The 17,011-nt window shown below is 40.0% G+C and overlaps 1 protein-coding gene across 2 annotated transcripts in view; it reads right to left on the reverse strand.

Annotated features, from left to right (window-relative positions):
• The window catches only part of STARD13 (StAR related lipid transfer domain containing 13), a 312,029-nt gene that overhangs the window by 244,032 nt on the left and 50,986 nt on the right, over positions 1-17,011 (reverse strand). The gene's annotated exons all lie outside the window — the stretch shown is intronic.

The raw sequence follows: 17,011 nt of genomic DNA on the forward strand, positions 1-17,011 counted from the left end.
CGCTGCGGGGAAGGAGGCCTCGTCCCGCCGGGGGGGGGGGGGGGCTCAGCGGCGGCTGGGAGACGCGGGGGTGCTGGGTGAGGGCGCTGAGGAGCCGGTTGTGTCTTGCCCGTTGTCCCCCCTTCGCGCCCCGCACCGGTAGCCGTTAGCCGGGAAGGCGGGGGGGGGGGGCCGCCCTCACGGGTTCTGTGAGGAGAAACCGCCGTGCACGGCGGTCAGCGGGGAGCCGTTCCTCCAGAGGGCGAGGCTGAGCACCGGAGCCACCTCCCGCCGGTCTGTGGGGAGCGGTCGGGCCGTCCCCATTGTCTTCAAGGGACCGTGGCCTCAAGCCCACCCCCCCCCGGGGACGGGCGTGAGGAGCCGCCGGGGTGCCCGGGCCGTGAGGGGGACGCCGAGGTGCCCGCTGCCTCGCTCCTTCCCCGGCAGCAGCCCCCCCGCACCCCGTGCTTTGTCTTGGTGTAAAAACTGTCACGACTGGGGCTGGCTTTGCTCCCTCATAAAATGACTTTTCCGTAGGGCCGTGCCTCAGTTTCCCCAGGATGAAAGAGCGCTTCAGCTAGGACGACCAGACCTGCTTCGTGGAGAGCTGGGCGAGCGGAGCCTGCTACGGATGCCTCGCTCGCACACCTGAGCAGAGGTGGACAAGGCTTAAAAGTCATCCAAAGAGAATCGGTTTTTCAGAACTATTTCTGCAATTCTGCGCACGGGTGGGAAGCTACTGCTTTTACGTTCAAAGCTGCAGTTACTGCCATGCAAGTGTTCCACTTAAAAACGGCTAACTGCACGTCTAAACAGTTACATATATTTGTATGTTATGTCGTAATACAGAATCATAGAATCCGTTCAATCTGTAATGTTCTACACAGACTATCTGCCCCTCTGTCGTACCTGACAGATGTCAGAATAAATCACGCTGACTCAGTCGAGACTGGTTCTGTGCAACTTCAGAAAAGTAATTATGTCACATCTGAGATCTGATCAAATTGCCTTGATATCAGCAGTCTTATGAGTAACAGGAACTGCATGGATAATGTCAGACAGTTATAAATGTAAAATTTACCCAAATTCGCAAACCTAGGCAACACTGGCTGTCAGAAGCACACGACTGTGAAATCATAACAGTGTTTGAACCGTTGGATTGTACTGCAGTTTGCCTTGGGACAGTTGATTACTTTTGTTAGTGGTGAGGCAGCCTGAGCTCAGCTCCGGTATTTGACACAAAAGGAGACTTCAGACAAGAGAGAAAATTCTTCAAACTCCTAGATTTCAGCACAGCTCAAGAGAAGGATGTCTAAAATCAAGCATTTCCGAAAGCATTTAAGATTTGCTTATCTGGTTTGACATGTTAAAATGAGCCTGGGTGGGCAGATTTGGACAGTCTCATTTTTTATCTTTCTGGTGATATCAAAAGGTTTTTCTTCAAAGTCCATGACACTTTGGGGCATGAAAGGGAAGGTTATGGGGAAGGAGGGAGGAAGAATAGAGATCCTGGCTGCTGGAAGCCAAAGTCAGGCTGTAATCACAGTTCCTTTAATTACCAAGAGTGAAGTCTGGCAAAGCATCAGATCCAGGTTTGGAGGCTCAGCCTCCTATCTTGACATCATGACGCTCAGGAGAAACTGGTAGAACAGAGAATCAAGGCTTTGAAGCCTGAATTTGAATCATGTTACAGTACAGCTCCTAGTGCCAGGGGAACTTAATTTTAATTGTGGTCCTTTGTCATTTGGTTCAATACAAACGCTAATAAATCAAACTCCAATTTCTAGTCTTCCTTAATAAATAAAACTCAAACCTATTGGACCACATCAATCAAAATATTTTTAAATACCTTTTAAAAATCAGTTCTCTTGATTTTTCCTTCAGGATGGTCTAGTTTTCTAGTTTCATTTACTTTTTGTAATAGACCTTTCCTAAGTGTTCATTATCAGAATTTATAGGTTTAATTAAAATGCTAAATGTATTTTTTCCTCCGAGTTTCTTCCATTATATTTTTATGGTACTTATGTGTAAAGTAATTATACTTTAAGTAATTATTTCATATTTTCTCTCTTTTTTTTTTGCTTAGTGTTTTAAGAGAACAAAGTCATACTGTTCTGCCTTGGTGTTGCTCAACTGCTGTGACATTTCGCCCACAGCTTTTGAGTATTTTAGATAGTTTCAAGCCAGTTTGAAAGATGGGAAGAAATACTAGAGAGATCAAAATTTGTGGCTGGAGAGACACAAAAGATTCAAATGATGGCCCACTATAAGCCAAGGGTGAAATATCAGCCTGCATCGCTTCTGAGCAGCTGCTGCTGAGCATATATGTGCTAACTGGCCAGGCAGTGAAAAGATACCTATAGCTAAGGCACATCTTGTCTCTTGCCAGAATCATGGGGGGGTTGGGGATATTCTGGGGAAAGGGAAATAGAGGAGACATGGGCAGGTGTGGAGAAAATAGCGGGAGGTGGAAACTGGCAATAATGCAAGGATGCGGGGAGAGGACTGGAGTATGGTGGGAAAACAGTGAGATGTGGGGAATGGATCGGGGAGCAGCTGAGGTGCGGAAAGGGGTGAGCCAGGAGGCCATGGGAAAGCAGGATGATTTTGTTCGGCAGGATGCCGGTGTGGTAATCTTAAATCGGAAAAACACTTTGGAACAATTCTTTACTTTTCGGAGATAATCATCATGGGGCGATTAGGTGAATTCTGCAGAAACAGCAGAACAATAAGTTTTCACTTCCTGCCCTGAGACACTTGATTTTATAAATGACATTTTTTTCTCTCATGAAGGGCAATTAGTCCCTGATCAAGAAATTGAAGAAAAACACATTGTGAGGGAGGGTGATGGGTTGTTCAGTTCTTATTCGATGATTTTATAGGATTTGTGTCACTCATCCCACATGCTGTTATATTTTTCGTAAGGAGGAAAGGGGTTTCTCAACAGCTTCTCTTCAGGTGTCAGCCCTGCCAAGTTGCTCCTTGCAGACCCTCGATGAATTCAGTGAACTTCATTAGAAGGCCATCTCTAGTGGCCAAGGATCAAGACAGGGATGTAGTTAGTTCCTTTCTGAATGTCAGCCAGTGGGAAGAGTAGTGTTAAGAACAGTCACATAAAAGAAAAATCATTATTTTATGTGGCAAAATTGCAGCAGATAAGTACATCATTGAAAATCTTTTCTGGAAAAAAAAATCATTAGGAGTGAGGAAGTAAACTAAAGATATCTGTAACTAAAGATACGGTTTAACACAAACAGTAATTTTTTTTAGGTTTTTTTTTTTAGGTTTTGAATAGGCCGAAGTTAAAGGGAGGTGGGAGTTAGTCTGAGTATGCTGTTGAAATCAGAAATATCATTATACTTGGTGACTGCATAAAACTAGCTCCAGGTATTATTTATAGTGCATGTACGTTGTTCAGTTTTAATGTTTTGTATCCCCTGTTTTGAAAGGGCTTATGAGTTGCAGCATTTCAATTATAAGAAGCTTGTCAAAATGACATAAGGACACTGATCATAGCAACAAATAAATCTCCTTGTGTAAATTTTTGGAAGTGAGAGAGATGAGTGAAGAGGCACATTTTTCTTCTCATTGTCTAAGTCTCTTAAATGCCTGCACTTAATCAGATGGGATCTCCCTCTGGAGCTCTTCAAAGACACCAATGTCTTTTCGTCTGACTGTATAAGGAATTTATGTGCTTCACTTGACAGACTGCTTTCTCTATAATGTGGAAACTGGATACGTTCCCTAACACCCAGATCCAGATAATATTCTGCTGATGTCTTAACTCTGTGTTGAGGCAAGACCTGGTGTGCACTGTCTCCGCTCCCACTCCCTCTTGTCTTCCTCCCACATCCCTAGTTTCTCTGGGAAGAAAATTAAACTATGAGAGCACCAAGCCTACTCCACCAGGTCCCCTGGATGATCAGGAACCATAGATATTTCAACATCTAAATTTTAGGTGAAGATTCATTGCCTAAATTATAGAGATCAGATTTCACTCCCCCCTCCCTGATAAAATCCGCAAAAGCTTTCAGCCTGGAGAACCATATAGTCTTACAGATAAAGTTTTGAACAGGCCACAGGCCCTACAATGACACTTCTCGCAGGTCACCTCTCTGTGTTTCTGGATTGTGTTTTTTCACCATCCCTTGTTTGGTAAACTGAGATACACGTTCCTGCTACCTGCCTGTGCTAAAAGCCACAGTATCAGGTGTGCTACTGTGATAATCTGCTGTAGTTCATGCTCTTGCTTTTTCCTCTAAATGGCAAGAATACCCATGGCAAATGTAGAAACTAAGAAGCTGAAGGAATTAGGTAGAGTTTAAATGCTGAGTTTAAGATCATCACCTAATGCACAAGAACAGTCATCTGTCTGTGCATGCATGTGTTCCTTAATCCCTTATTAATTTACGTAGTATGTATTTTGTCTTACATTTTTAATTCTTAACGCTAGTTATCTACTTAAAGTTTTCAGAATTTTAACTACATTTCTTCTTTCAGAGACCAGAAACAGACATAAATACCATGTGAGTGATCAAAACAACTTTCAGAAACTTAACTATTCATAATATTTGTAAGTATTAATGGTATTTGTAAACGGCTGAAGCCCTGTCTTGCTAGAATAAAAAAAAGTAATGGTGAAGTATGTGGAAATGTTGTATTATTACTGCATAATATTGACTTGTATATTTTGCTCCCCTTGGACATCTTACTTTATGAAGACTCTTTCATGGCTTTTTTAATCATAAACAGAAACATAGTAGTGATTATAGTTTTTAGCATGTCCTTTTTAGCTTGGGAAAAAGATAACTCTGTTAAAAACCATAAAACACATTCTGTTAAACAAATCAATTTGATCTCAATTTTGAGGAAAAGTTGCTTTCATACAGTAGCCTTAGGCATCATTCTTTGAGGAAAAGAATAATTTCTGTATCTCCAGAGCATGTAAACATATTGCTTATACCATATAAATATTTTTGTATGACGCAAAGGTTGGAAAATGTGGTGTAGAGCTCAAAAAAATCTGTCTTACTGTAAGAGTATGATGGTCACCAAGTAGCACCGACTACAGTCACCAGAACCTTAAGGTTCAGGCATGCTCCCTATTCCTTGCTTCAGACATCTTCTGCTGGAATGAGAGGGGCTGAGAGAGAGGAGTGATCTGTAGCAGCTACTTTTATAAACCTACAGGAGTTTTGCAAAATCTTCAAGACACAAATGCACTACACTACTGAGGCAGGTGAAGCTGTAAGCATGAGCCTGTCTCAGGGTTTCACTTATCAAGCAGAGGTTTAGCCTAACCTTTATTGACTTCCAGTTCTAATATACATTATATTTTGAGTACTTCAGTGTTATTTGCACTTGCCTGGCTCTTTGTGAAGTACCATAACTGAAAGGATCCAAAAATTCTGTTTATCTATGTTAAGGTATTTCGTGAGCTTTATTTATATATAGAAAAATAATGGTTATTAAAAAGAACAGGAAAACATTATTGTTTGGAACTACGAAAAGAATTATAAGAAAGAGAAAAAAAAACCCTGCTGTGGGATGATTATCAGCAGTGATATTGTCTATTCACAAATATTTCAGTTCCATGTGATATGAAATATTTTAGCAAAACCCCATCAACCACAATAATCCAAATAAAAAGTTGTATTGACGTAACTCTGGTAAATAACTGAAAACAAACAATTTCTAGCCTAATTCAAGGTGGCTAGGATTTCAGCTAGTTCCTCCAATTATGTATCTCAAACAAGGTTTAAAAAGTGTATTTTGAAATGCAAGAGACCTAACAATAGTAATAATAAGCAAAATCTTCCTAGCAAAATGCAGTATAATGTAGAATTGCAAGATTTGCAGGTTTAAAGGTCATATGTAGATATTCTTGCGGAGAAGGCTTTATGTGCTGCATTAGAACTTGGGCTATATCCAAACATGCTGGGATAAAAGTTGGAAGGATCATAGTTTGTATTTTCACAGTATGTCTTAATGTAACACTTGAGGAACTGAAAAAAGTGACAAGTTCTCCCAATTGCTCTCCAATCCTGCTCACCTCTGTATAGTCCTGTTGTGATATTGCCACCTTTTAAAAAAAAAAAAAAACAAAAAAACCAAGGGGAAATGGGCTAGAGCACGCTTAGAGCGAGAATGTGTATAACCTGATCAATATATAATTTAGCCCTGCTGGAAAAAAAACTGGGTAGACAATGCAGAAACCAGCTTAGTTGCAACCCACCCAATATATGTTTTAATTTAAAGTTTAAAATGCCAAAGTGATAGCAATTTCATTTGGAATCTAAGTGATGTATTTATTTTCTTTTAATTTAATTGATATTTGTCAATTCATCAAACTTGAATTACTTTTCAAAGACAGCTTAACTTTGACAACCTTCCTCTGGGGAAAATACCTTTATCTGCCAGTTAAGCTATACAAGCTCCTTAGTAGCCCACCTAGCAAGCTGCTGGAGGCTCCTGACATATCACACCCAGGCTAAGGAATCATTCACTGTCATGGAGAATTTTGAATCTTTGGGGAGTTTTTTTCTGAACTGGAGTAACCCCAAATTTAAAAATAAGTACTTCCTTTACAAAACTGAATGCTTTTATTTGCTATGCTATACCTAGAAGGTTTTTTGGGGTATATACTGCCAATTTTAAATTGGATGCATAAACTAAATTTTCCCTCTTAATTTTGCCCAGTTTTCAACCTCATACGTGCTGCTCTTACACATTCATTTTAATTTGCATTGGAATTAAATGCTGTGTCCTGAGCTGCTTGTGTGACCACTCCTTAGCATTTGCCACAATTTGAACACAATTTCCAAATAAGAAAGAACACCCATCAAGAAGGTCTAGTCTTTTTTTAGCTTAGATATCTGCATTCCATTTAATGCAACTTAAACTCATCTTCTTAAGAACTTTATACAAAACTGGAAACGTTGTGCACAAGAGAAGGTGATCTGAGATAAAAACTGTAAATGTATACATTCCAACTTACAGCAGTTCTTACTATTTTAGAGTTTGCTGTTATTTATTGTTTGTATTCATGGTAAATTGTTCTATTTAAAGAAGCTTTATGTGAGAACATTGAAGTGGCAATTTCAGAGTTTGCTGTCATTCACATGCAAAATGCAAGCTTTGTCATGTCTGAAAAGTTTGGTTTCAAAAGCATTTTCTGAACCTGTATAATGCACTTTTGCCTTTATTTCAGAAAGAACTGAGTTGGTCCCTGCTTGCTTGGAATACTGGGGGTTTCCCGCTAAGGCTTTTTAAACCTGTTTCTCTCTTTTAGCATTCCTTTTCTTCTTTTTTTTTTTTTTTTCAGTTTACCTCAGTGGCATTATGTGACCCCCAAGATAAGACTAAAACTGTTAAGTGCTTACAAGGCTTGGACAAATCAAGATAGCGCGGGATCTATACTATACAGAACACAAAATAGAAGGCTATCTTGATAGCTCTCTTGCATAAGAGACACATGATAATACTGCAACTTTTATTTAAAAAAACCCAGGGTCTGTGGAATATTTTTGTCTTGCAGGGGTAATCTTTTTTAGTTTAATTATCTTTCATCTCCCAAACATGATCTTTTTGCATATATCTATATCTACAGTTATTTGTAATACCTTAGTAAACTCTGATAACACAGCAGATAAAAGTACAGCTGGAGGTGAACTCTCAGAGTCTAGATCCTTAGTTGCACAAATACTTGGTCCTCCGCTTTCTCTCAGTACAGGCACTGATCTTGGTCAGGCATGCTGTTAATAAAAAGCAGTCTGTATATTCTTTCTTCTAGTTACTGGCTTTGTGTACTTTTTTCTTGGTCTTGATATATGATGTACGTATTATAGAATGAAATACATACAAGTTGCAGTGTTATATTCTGTTGTTTCTTGGCAGGTTTGGCAGCTTTTTTGACATTTTAATTTAGGTAAATCAGTCCCCAGACTAACTGCAAAGGCTTTTGCCACAGTGCAAAATTGTCATTACATAGCTACTGAAATTTCACCATTATACTGTTTGAATAGGAACAATAAATACTAATTGCAAAACTTACAGTAGGTTATATACCATATCACTAACTACTTCATCACCAAGATTAGATTAAGGCCAGACAATGTTTCTCTGAATATACAGTATAAATAAGCTGTTAAATCTTTGACACTAAAACATTACCTATTTTAGACCCAATTTTTGAAACATTGGATTGAAAGTCTAAATGCCAGAGAATTTCAGAATCCATAGAAAGCACAGATAAAGAGAGCCCAGTAATACAATCCAAAAGTCTGGTAAGATTTTGCTTAAGTTAATTTCTCGAAGACAAATGTTTCAAATGCAGGCACTGGCCTCAATGTCCTGTCTGTTTTATTTCTGGAGAACTCCAAGCTAATTCAGAGGAGGTTTCCCTTCAGTGCACTGCAAAAGTCGTAGCTCTGAGATAATTCAGCACTGGGCGAGACTTTTAGTTTGGACAAAAAGTTGGATAGGTAAGAGCAACCTATTTCCATTTTTATTACAGTTTAAAATACTCCATAGTTGGAGTGATTGTTAAGAAAAGTCTTGAGGGTGACGACATTTTTCCTACAGAAAATAACCACACAAGAATGTCCTAAAATGAACTCTCAGATCCGTCATCCTAAAATGTCTCTGATGTCCACTACCTTTTAAAAAAGTTTTTAAGTTTCTCTGAATTCGTTTCAACCATGGACGTCAGTGTTTGCACAGATCACTGGTTATATCATAGCTGGTGATGTGGCAGTACCAAAATGATCACAGATCCCTGGGCATGTCAAATCATGATAGTCTGTGGTCCCATGGTACTACCGAGGAAATATGTCCATTACAATATCAGGCTAACATTATTTTATTGGAATTTCACACAAAGGAGGACAGAGAGATCCTAAGTATATCACTAGAATCTGATTTTATTAACCGGGCATATGCTACCCAGGAAGAATTTTCAAAAGCACCTAAATGCCTTATAGGAAGTGTCACAAACTTTCAGTGGGACTTTTGGGCGTGTGAGGAAATTTGTAACTCATTTTTCTTACTCCCACTCAAGAACTTTGCCATATTATGAAATGTACTTTGCAAGATTGTTAATTCGGTAACATTCTGTTTCTTTTTTTTTTTTTTTCTGTACTGCAGTTCTATTGCTGCACTTGAAAAACATACCAAATTCTCACCTATCAGCCAAAGCAGCTTGAAAATGCAACCCAACCCGGTCCCCCTCATCTTTTGCGCAAGTTTCCAGTCTCTCAAGTTGTTCTGCTTACTGCCCATCCCACAGTTTATCCAGAATCTCCATCTGCACCTTGAAGGAATATCTTAATTTCAATGGTAAGCAGATTAACAGATTTCTACATGTTTCTTCTGGTTCCCCCCACCTAAGACCGAGGCTGTAATTGCAGGTGCCTATTCCCGTGCTCTGACAGAGGAATGTAGTTCATCAGAGCCTTGACTTAGACAGGGCTTATTTTCTGTTGACTTTTGCTCTACTTCTGTAGAGATATGTGAAACACTTGAATGGTCTCACATTGCACAGGTTCCAGATATTTTCAAATATTTGTAAAGAAGAATGTTGATATACCTCTTTTATTTTATGGGCTTAGTGCGACCACAAACACGTAATCTTTTTTACATTTTCTGGCAAGAGCAATAGTAATATTGCTGTTTCCTGAGGTGGCCATACAATTCTGAAGTATTCAAACACACAACAAATAAAGGAGTCAATATCTGAAAAAATCATAAGCCAAGTTACATATGAGGAATACTCTCCCCTTTTAATATAATACACCAACTGCGTTAACTATTTATTCTCCTGAAGCTTTAAAGATAAATATAAACCACGCTCTAATACTTATGAACGGGCTAAAGCAGGAGTTCCCAAAATTTTGTTTGTGGGGCCTCTTAATGTGCGCACGGGGGACCACGATGAGGCTGTGCAACAAAATTCGTCGGCAGCCCAGGAACTTCTCAGTAGGATAGCTACAGCTAGGATGGGAAGCATGAAACCTTTGCCAGATGCTAGTAGCAGATAGTTGCACTTTGGAAGCTGCTAGCCTGAAGATCTTTCACAATGTTATGAAAACTACTTAAGGGCCAAAGTTTTACACATTAACTTGAACAGCCCGAGGATTTCACACTGCAATGTAACTCAATAATCTCACCTTCTGTAATTTCATATTGCCTAATCGTGCACCAAGCTGAAATGTACTTTGTAAATTTTCTGAAGAAGTTTGAAACTCAAGGTGAATTGTCTTTTTGACTAATTATCTGATTTTCTTCATTATTTTGTCCCAGAATTATAATTTTCTCAGAATCTCACTATATAGGTAGTATATACCATATACTATACATTTTCAGAGAGTGATGGTATTCTGCACCACAAATTATTTCAAACTGCATGAAGGGTCAACTGCAAAAAAATCCTCTGAATGTTTTGAGTGCTAGTCCACCCATCACACGGGGGTTTGTTTATCAGCTTTGCTTTTGAAAAAGGACAGATTTTGTCCCCTCATATTGCAACTTTTCTTCACGAGGATTTTGGCAGAGCCCAAGCTGGCACTGCTGAAAACAGTTTATAGGATATTTTTTACAAAACCAGAGTGCATATGTTTTCTCCAGTCTCAACCTAGCAGCCAATGATCCCTGCTGAAGACAATCTCGTGATTTGAAAGACGGGTATCTGCTGATGGCAAGAAAGTGCATCTTTTCTGGGGGCGTATACATTTTTATTTTTTAATCCTCTATTAATGAACAATGAATCATGCATGTTTATTAAAACATGCGAGCAGCATACAAGTATACTGAAGAGATAAAGGACAGTCATTTTTATAGTATCTACATGTTTTCCTATATGATTCCAGTATACCAATTCTCTTCAATATGATCTTTCAGCATATCCTTAAGTTACTATTCCTGTTATAACTTTACTGTTATTTTCCAGAGTTTCTATAGTTTTGCAGTAGAAACAGCCATGCAGCTAATTTCCACTGAAGATGCAAATTCAAACTTACCGCTCCCGCCATTCACAATAAGTAGGACACAACAAACACCATATTCCAATGAGAAATGGTTACATTATTAGGAATAGTGAGATTAGAGAAAAACCTTATACAAAATGCTATGTTCATCATTAGTCCTTCAGATTTGTGAAATTAATAAAAGATTCTTTCTTTTAACTTAATAATTAAAGTCCCTAAGCCAGCATTTATCTGACTTTATTATTAAGAGCTGATTGTGGTTATTTATTGACTAATAATAATGCATTATTGCTAAAGTAATCAGCAGTTCTCCAACTCCTTTTCCAAGCAGGCAGAAAACAAGCATAAACACTTGAAGCTCTGCACAGTTCAACTCACCGTGTCTCCACCTATCAGCTCTAGAGAATGTATAATTGAAATACAGAAAGTGCAAATCTTACAGACACACAAAGGAAATTAGAATGTACAAAGCTCAGTGCATCACTCCTGTCTTAGACAAGTCATTTCCCATTTTCCTCCCCTTAACTTCCTACTCTGTTCTCCCTGGGTATTGTTATTTCAGCACTCGGCTTTCCTACCTGGGTAGGCATCCCATGTCTGCAAAAGATGAACAAAAAGGAGATAATAATAACTGTATTATTCCCATGAAGAAGTCATCACAAGTTTGCAACCATTCTCCTCCTCTAGTTTTGGAGTCTCAGTTTCATAAAGAGAAGAACAAACTTCCAAAGTATGGGAGGAATGGGAGAAGGAATTTGTGCTTCACTCTAATATGTTCTTTACTAGCTTTTGCTCTTGTACAACTGAATTAGAGAAGAAGCAACTATTGCAGGGCAATTTTCAGATAGCTTAAATTCCACCTAAGTTCCAGTGCCTCATTAATGAAAACAGCAAAGTACCTCTCGGAAAAGTGCTTCACGGTGGCTAAGCAAGGCACTGAGCAGGAATACAAGAGGTACAACGACTTAGCAGAGTTTAAGCCATCCAAATATAAGGGTAAGAAGCTTACTTTGGCAGGCCCAGTTATTGATCACAGTTGTAGGCTGGACTGCTGCTCTGTTTCGATCATTTAAATTGAATTAACTCAATCTAATCTGAATAAGTCAAATTCATTGTCAAAGACTTAAAACTTTCTGATTCCTTTCTCATTAGGTATGATTACTTGATTAAAATATTTACAAGCCACACAGAAGAATATGTATCTTTTAAGGAATCATAATTAACTTCAAAGACTATGGCTTTCAATAAATTTTTGTGGATTTATCTCCTCCTGCATGTCTTGTCTCTTTATCTTGTCTTGCTCCTTTGGTGAACTTCTGGTGTTTGTGAAAAGAAGAATGAAAACACAGGCCAGAAGCATACAAAATGTAGGGCAGATGCTATGGAAACTTCCGTATTACATCTCAGCAAATTATTGCAGCCTGAATCTGAACTCTCGTGGTCTAAGCTGATACGATGATTATCAAACTTGTCACTCAGTAATGATTGTATAATGAGAATAAAATTCACCTAACTGTAGTACAAGGATGGAACAAAGAAATTAATGAAACTAAGTGGATAATCAAGGAAAGAGAAACTGGAAAGCCAGATCATCCATCTTCCTGCCAGTAAAAGACTGTTTTCTGTAACCATTTCCAGAGTTCAGCTGCCTTAACTTTCAATGTCAAAAGCAATGGAGCTTTCACAAATCTCCTTTAGAACACTACAGTTTTACTTAAAGCAAAGATTTACTCATGGTGAGAGGTGATGGCACAGCTACCCCATTAACACTACCCAGTGCTGGGCCCAGAGGCTGGCTCTCCCGACATGGTACTGGCTGCTCCCATGATTATGCAGCCTCTTCCACAAGTCTTTGAGTTTACAGTCTGAAGGCCAAATCCTGGCAAAAATATTCATTGTGAATACTACCTTAACTGCCTAAATTATCTGTTTGGGTCATCTTGTCTCTGTTACCCCTAGGGAGTGGAATCTCACTCTTTGTTTGACCCAGCTGAACAAGGTAACATTCAATGCAAATATTAGACCATCAGCATCCTGCTTTAAACCAACAAGCAGGTTTGGTTTAGATCTTCCTAAATGTGTTGAAAGAGGTGCGATGTAAATATGTGTGCATCTCCAGCCCCTGAAAGGTCTCCCAGGTTCCTGTGTAAGGGCTAGCAGATTTGATGCTCTGGGCCTGACATGCTGCGCAGCAGCTTCCACAGCAGAGATGGCAGAGCGCCGGGGAAAATAGTATGACAGAGGCTCACTCCCTTAATGGATTCCTTCTGAATTAGGAAGGACTCTTGTTTCTTTAAGAAACAATTATTTTGCCAGGATTCTCCTGGAAGTTACACCTATATGCAATACTTGCCAACAGTTAATTCTTCAACCTTAGAATCATAGAATCACAGAATCATAGAATCACAGAATCATTTAGGTTGGAAAAGACCTTCAAGATCATTGAGTCCAACCATCAACCATGCCCAGTAAACCATGTCCTGAAGTGCCTTGTCTACGCTCTTTTTGAATACCTCCAGGGACGGTGACTCCAACACTTCCCTGGGCAGCCTATTCCAATGTCTGACAACCCTCTCAGTAAAAAAATTTTTCCTAATGCCCAATCTAAACCTCCCCTGGTGCAACTTGAGGCCATTTCCTCTCATCCTATCACTTGTTACTTGATAGAAGAGACCAGCACCCACCTCACTGCACCCTCCTTTCAGGTGGTTGTAGGGAGCAATCAGGTCTCCCCTCAGCCTCCTTTTCTCCAGACTAAACAACCCCAGTTCCCTCAGCCGCCCCTCATCAGACTTGTGCTCCAGACCCTTCACCAGCTTGGTTGCCCTTCTCTGGACACGCTCCAGCCCCTCCATGTCTTTCCTGCAGTGAGGGGCCCAAAACTGAACACAGGACTCGAGGTGTCACCTCACCAGTGCCCAGTACAGGGGGACCATCACCGCCCTGCTCCTGCTGGCCACGCTATCTCTGGTACAGGCCAGGATGCCGTTGGCCTCCTTGGCCACCTGGGCACACTGCTGGCTCATATCCAGCCGGCTGTCGACCAGCACCCCCAGGTCCTTTTCCACCGGGCAGCTTTCCAGCCGCTCTTCCCCAAGCCCGTAGCGCTGCCTGGGGTTGTTGTGACCCAAGTGCAGGACCCGGCACTTGGCCTTGTTGAACCTCACACAGTTGGCCTCGGCCCATCCATCCAGCCTGTCCAGATCCCTCTGCAGAGCCTTCCTGCCCTCCAGCAGATCATCAGTGTCATCTGCAAACTTACTGAGGGTGCACTCGATCCCCTCATCCAGATCATTGATAAAGACATTAAACAGAACTGGCCCCAGAACTGAGCCCTGGGGAACACCAGTTGTGACCAGCCACCAACTGGATTTAAACCCATTCACCACCACTCTTTGGGCCTGGCCATCTGGCCAGTTTTTACCCAGCAAAGAGTATGTCCATCCAAGCCATGAGCAGCCAGTTTCTCCAGGAGAATGCTGTGCGAAACGGTGTCAAAGGCTTTGCTGAAGTCCAGGTAGACAACATCCACAGCCTTCCCCTCATCCACTAAGCGGGTCACCTTGTCATAGAAGCAGATCAGGTTAGTCAAGCAGGACCTGAATATTGGAATGACATGAGTGATGTGAAAAAAATTCCTATTAAAGACAGAAAGGGAGTTTTGCAAGGAAGATGGGCAGAGAAGATGAATCTATAATGAGGGTACAGAAACTCACTGGTGTGTTTAAGGAAGCGCTGTCTTAGCGATGATGTTACCTAGATCACCATCCCATAATGAGAAGTAACATGAACAATATTTCAGACTTGTATACAGACTTGGTTTTAAATCTTCAAAATTTTGCTTCCCTAGTTGAAATAAATGTTATTTTTAATTTCAGAATTCTGTTTGGGCATTAAATGCACCACTGATTACAGACTCCTGACAAGGAAAAAAAGGTTGCCAAATTTAGATTTGATGAGAAAGCACAGGAAATATATATGGGCTATGGGTGGAAACTCAGGGACCATACTGAATTCATAAATTGAACAGAAGTATCGTTTATCTTGTACCACTCAGAACAGGCAGATGCTGTATGCCTTTGGAAAAAAAGAAAGCATTTTTTTTTAATGGGCACCATTGTACAAATTGTTTTCAGCAGAGTTTCTTCTGCTTGTAACAGAGTTGGCAGCATACACAAGTTGTATTTTTTCCATCTTCCCTCTGCTTCTTTACGGTGCAGTGTACTTGGAGATTTGTCTCTGCTAACTAATTAGAATGAAAGAAGAAGTTCAACAGTTATCACTGAACAGTTGAACTCGATTATCACTTTAAAGTGTGTAACAACTATTTAAGAGGAGATTTGGACTGGTGGTGACTCCCTGCAAGGGCCAGTGCTCCCCAGCCTGGAGAAGGTGACAGCCTTTCCTACTTTCTGTACATAAAATAGGAGATTTGCAGTCAGTAACAAGTACATTTACTTAGGAATGCCCCTGCAGGGTAGATCTTAATCACTATTTCACTGTGAACTCTAGTAGCAAGGATTTAGCCAGGATCTCAGTCAGGGTGCTATGTGTGATAGCCTATATCTGTATGGCTGAGGTGATTTGTTTGTTATACTATATTTAAGTCTAAGGCTTAGCAGTAATGGTTGCTTTTGACAACATTTTTACACCACGCCGTCTTTATTTAGTTAATTTCTTTCCACTAGAAAGGCATTTTTCTACAGCCCCATTTTTAAGTAACAGAAATAAGTAACTTGACAGTGACATACACTTGCTTGAACCAGAGTCATGGGGGGAGTTTTTTAGTCTAAATAGTAATGCATGACTGCTGCTAAAATTTCAGAGACAAGATAATCCTTTTTTTTAATTATTGGAGGCTTTCCTAGAATGATACATACTTATTTACATAGAAAAAAAAATCAAAACTAGGACTGCATCATTGCATCTGTACAGTTTTTGAAATGTTTTGACACATTCTCTGAGATTTACTAGGTAATTTCACGTGCTTGTCTGGCAATTTATAATCCATTATTTTGCAGTACAAGCTGCATCCTTGAGTTTATTTTCAGGCATAGACATAAAGTAAACTAAATGACAACAGCCCCTGTCCTCTCCCTTTTATCTATGGGAATGACCTTCAGTAAACAGAATCCAAGGGATGTTGTGCATGCATTTTGATATATATTTATATTAATGGGGATGTTTCTCAGTAAATGAGGAAGTAAGCCTTGGCTTCAGGTAGAGTAACAATGTGATTATTTAATAAACCATGTGTCACAAGAATCTCTCAGGGTCAGTATTGTCTCAAAAAGTGCACTGTTTTGGAACCACCTTTGGGCCTTGGTTTTCTCATATTAGCTGCCGAGAAAAACTTGTAAAAATGTGGCTTATTTCTCTGTGAGCTGATGTGTATCTGCAGTAAAGTTGGGATATGTGTGAAATACAACCACACTGTTAAGGGCAGAATTAGTGCCCCCAAATTGGAGATAGATTAGTATTAAAGAAGAGAAGTAATTAATTTTGATTATAATATGGACATTATAGTCCAAATTCTACTTTCTTTCATTTAATCAGAAATCAATGAAGCATCTCTGTGTATAAGCACTGGAAGGGACAACTGCAGACAGAGGAAAAGAAAACACGCTGGGTAAAAGACTAGGGCTCCACTCTGATTTTCAAGGCATAGAGCAAATTTACATGGAAAATAACTTTTGAAAGCTGGAGGAGGAGAAGAGAGAGGAAGGAAAGGTATGCCTGACCTGCAGTTTAAGATTAATTTGTGCTGCAAGGTCAGGAACGTTGGAATTTTAAGGGTTTGTTTTGCCCGCTATTTGGAGTCACTTCATATTTTTGTACTAGAGCTGAACTTCTCCAATGATAAACATGTTTAGCTCCAGGCATTTGGTTTGTCACCAGCTGGGAGCAAGGGGAAAGCCTTGCTTATTCTCCAGACTGTGAAAACTCACTTGGAAAGCTGCTGTTCCTCCAGTTCCAAAAACCACAGCTAATTTACTCAACCTTTTTTTCTGGAAAGGTTATAGTTGGATGATTCTTATTACAGAGTGTTT

Source organism: Harpia harpyja, chromosome 17 (assembly GCF_026419915.1).
Source record: "Harpia harpyja isolate bHarHar1 chromosome 17, bHarHar1 primary haplotype, whole genome shotgun sequence".
NCBI classification, from domain to species: Eukaryota; Metazoa; Chordata; class Aves; order Accipitriformes; family Accipitridae; genus Harpia; species Harpia harpyja.